The sequence below is a fragment of the Coffea arabica genome, chromosome 7c (assembly GCF_036785885.1).
Source record: "Coffea arabica cultivar ET-39 chromosome 7c, Coffea Arabica ET-39 HiFi, whole genome shotgun sequence".
Lineage (NCBI taxonomy): Eukaryota > Viridiplantae > Streptophyta > Magnoliopsida > Gentianales > Rubiaceae > Coffea > Coffea arabica.
Genome location: NC_092322.1, coordinates 1,978,537 through 1,982,631, shown reverse-complemented (window position 1 = coordinate 1,982,631; position 4,095 = coordinate 1,978,537). Strand labels below are relative to the sequence as shown.

The window sequence follows — 4,095 nt, the reverse complement described above, 5'->3', positions numbered from 1 at the left end:
ATCACGTTTCAAAAAAATCACAAATGTGCAACTAAATGTAAAGTTGAAGGGTAAAGTGCAACTAAATATAAAGTTAAGGAATTTACTATATTTAACCCTAAAAAAAATCCCAAGAACGTACCAAGTAGTGGGTTATAAATTTTTGTATTTATTTTAATGCATAAAAAATAGGGGGTTATAACTAACTCTATTACCAATCAAATTTAATATTTAAAACTTTTTCAAAATCTACTTCATAAACTGTTTATAATTTATTATTTATATTTTAAATCCTTTTTACTCCTTAATTAAAGACAAATGCTCATTCACATGCCATTTCAATACAATTTTAATTCGCAAGCATACAATATGATCAAGAAACAGCAGAATCAATTAGGACTAGATTTTGACCTCCCAAAAAAAAAAATTAGGCGTAGATGACACTAGCACGTTGTCGTAATTTGAGATGCCAATTAGGACTATTTAGTGCTCTTTTTTTTTTTTTTTGCAAGGAGTTAGGACACTGTAAAGCTTATGTAGATAAACTTTATCTCATCAGTGATTTGAGTATCAAGTTATTGAATATACTACAAATCCTATAATATCAGTCTGCTACAAAAATAATAATATTTTACTAGCATGTGATATTTGCGTACGAAATTTCAGAGATAAATCAAATACTTTTGCTTATAATCTATATAATTTGAATAGTTTTTTAGCGAATATAACCATACTATGCAGGACCATCACTTTTGTACAATTGGAGACTAGCAAATTGTATATCAATCATAATTTAGATTTTGCTCGATACCTGCGCAGTTGGTGAGTTCCATCAGTAACACTACATCAACTTTTTAATGTTGTTTCATACTCATATCAACATTTATTTCAAAAAATTGTAGGTTTGAAAATGATACATGTGCTCGAAAGTTAGTTACGTGATTGAGGTCAAGCAATTTTATAACATTACATGCATTGTTGATAGAAAATTCAAAGAGAATATGGATATCTGAATATACAATCATACGTACGGTAAACTTACTCTATTCAATTTAACTATTGCATACTTTTTTTAAATTTATAATCATAACCTATACTTTCTTTCATTCTTACTAGGTTAAATATTTTCGAATACTTGCTCACATTCAGAGCATTAACATAGAAAACATGTTCTATGAGTTATGCAAAAATTGTGGATAACTATGTGAAAGTCGTTTTTCAAAAATAGTATGTATGCATTATAATGACGTAGTCGACACTGTTGTTAGGTAATTAATTTCATGTACCTTTAATTTCAATAAATTTTTTTGTATTGTATATAACATTTTATTTGTCAAACAGGTACAATGTTAACATACAAATCAAAGATTCCAATGGTAACATGCATCTTAATCTACAGAACAGATATGCACGATTCATATTTGATTGTAATACTTCTTATCTCAGAGAATTACAAAGGAATGTAGAATTTCTTGATATATGTTTATTTTTTATAATGCTATTTATAAACTATATAAAAAAAAATATACTAATTTTGAATTTCGCACGTACTTAATTCTCAAGACAGTGGTGATAGGTTGTTCAACTAACGAATCAATTCATGCAAAGATTGTGCATTTTCATCTGTAATACAATTCCACGAAATTCAACAGAATTAATTAAATCATCAATTTTGACTTTCGTACTAAAAGTTGATTGGTGTGAAGAGTGTTCGCACTTTCATACAAGATTATCAAATCGAATGCATAATATTTGTAAATATTTTATTTTAATAATATTTAATTACATTCATTTTTATTTATATATCATTCATTGTGTAATATAAATTTTTATTATTTTTTCAGGATCTATCTTCCGAAAAAGGTAATTTTTTAATAATATACACATTCTATCATATTTCAAACTATTGTTAGACAGATATTATATTTTAATTGTGTTGATACAATTTTTTAACCTTTTTAATTCATTCTTTTATTTTTATTTTTTTAATAATATCAGTACCGTGCGTAGCATGGGTATTCACACTAGTTTGAATGTATAAGTGAATATGTTATCAATCATTTTTAACTTAGTTAATTCATAAGCTTAATTTTTGACTATTATACGCATCTGAACATATTAAGGTGTAAATTTATTAAATTTAAATGCTAAACTAAGTTATCAAACAAAACCTAAATTAAATACCACTAAAAAATAGAATATGAATATTCAATTTCGACGGCCTCTTGTGCCGGGAGTCCGTGACTTTTTTGAAAGAAGAAAGGACTAGACTTTCAGACATTCCAGCTGACGAGTCCATGGGCCTTACGACAGGTTACATGATAATTGACGAAATTGTTAAGTCGGATCATGGGCCTGCATTAGAATAGCCCTGTACTCGCAACTCAGTGTCAGAGTATGTACGGCTACTTTGGAAGGTGAGTTTTTTGAAAGTTTGTCTAAAATTTTACTGTAATTTACTGTAAAAATTTTTAAAATATATAAATTTTTGGATATTTTGAAATGTATAATTTAAAATTTTTAAAAATTAACTTTTATAATATATTTTTTATTTGTGGTATATATATCGAGTGTGCCTAAAACACTATCAAGGTTGTTTTAAAAAACCATATTAAACTGTAGGATTTCTTTTTTTGGCCTACTTGGGATCATTGTACTTTCACAACTTAGGGTATAAAAGCAAATCTAAAAATGACACTACGTGTTAATATCACACAACAGATCTCTCTCATTATATATTGTGTAGATGCTTGTATAGAGAAAATAAAACTAGTATTGTTACACTAAGACGGTTGGTAAAATTATATATGATGTGTTTGGATAGGAGATTATTTTTTAAAAAAATTGAAATAACACTGTAATATTTTTTTCTATATGATGTGTGTGAGATAAAAAAATTAGTTGAAAAGATTAAAAAAGAAGATTAAAAAATATTTGCAATGCAATCAGAAAATATTTTACAATTGATAATGTAGTTTTTTTTTTAATTCAACATAGTCCAATTGGATAATCTCCCTTGCGTTTAGGGGTATCAACAGGCCGGGTCCGGGCCGTAATTCATTATTTCGGACCCGGACCCCAATTAATATACCGGGCCCGGATCCGATCCGTTTACCCGTCGAGTCTTTTATTCTATGTTCCGGACCCGGCGGGTCTCGGATCCGAGTCGGGTCTATCTGAACAAATTTAGCAAAATTTATAATTTATAATAAAAATGAGAAAAAATATATTTGTAAACTAATTTCTAACTAATGCAAAGAAAAAATCAAATAAGAAAAGAAATCAAATTGATTTTACTCAAATACATCATCCTAATCAAATTATATTGATAAATATATATTTTTTAAATTATTAATTCATTTATATCCGGATCCGGGTCTAATACGGGTCGGAATACTATATTCCGCATCCGACCCGCTTTTTTGTTTGATAAAACAGATTCGGATCCTGATCCGAGTAACGAAATTAAATCCCTACCCATACCCATAATAATTTCACGGATCCGATCCGGATCCGGGTCTAGACCCGACCCGTTGACAGGCCTACTTGCGTTTTCCTGAGAAGGCATCGATGAAAACGAACATTTAAGCTGCCCGAAAATTGTTTTTATTTATATGTTTTTGCAGAGGAACAAAAGTTTATCTCTAACCGAAAACAGAAAAAGGAAATTTGAAATTACCTTTAGTGAAACACCGGGGGGGGGGGGGGCAGCAGCATCTTGGTAGCCATAAGTCTCCACCGTCATTTTCCCGGCTGATCCTGTGCATAAAACCAAACGGCCGGCGTAAATAACGAAGCTTCAGAAAATCAACAAATTTATACCGATTAATAATTACTGATGGTCTGTACGTAGTTAACATGAACTAATTACCATGAGTAGAAGAAAGAATTAGAAGAACTGACACAAGGAGCATTGCCTGAAAGCAAGAGGATCTCATGATTGATCTTGCTTGTTTCGCAAACCCTGAAAATGAGCAGCTATTTGCTCTGCTCTGCTACCGAGATTGTGAATGTAAGAAGATACAACGAAGAATGGAGAATGCGGAATGTGTCAGAAGAATGTAAGACTGGCCTCAGATCCGATGAAAGTACTGACACTTCTGCGGACCCTCTTTT

The 4,095-nt window shown here is 30.2% G+C and overlaps 1 long non-coding RNA gene across 2 annotated transcripts; it reads right to left on the bottom strand.

Moving 5' to 3' along the window:
- Nucleotides 1-3,270: 3,270 nt before the first annotated feature.
- Nucleotides 3,271-4,095, bottom strand: LOC113698854 (uncharacterized). Of its 2 annotated transcripts, XR_011817460.1 has the most exons (3): nt 3,851-4,095; nt 3,659-3,738; nt 3,271-3,535 (listed from the first exon to the last, which is right to left on the bottom strand). It is a non-coding gene; the product is annotated as an uncharacterized lncRNA (long non-coding RNA). The 2 variants fall into 2 exon arrangements; XR_011817459.1 differs by having other exon boundaries at nt 3,271-3,738.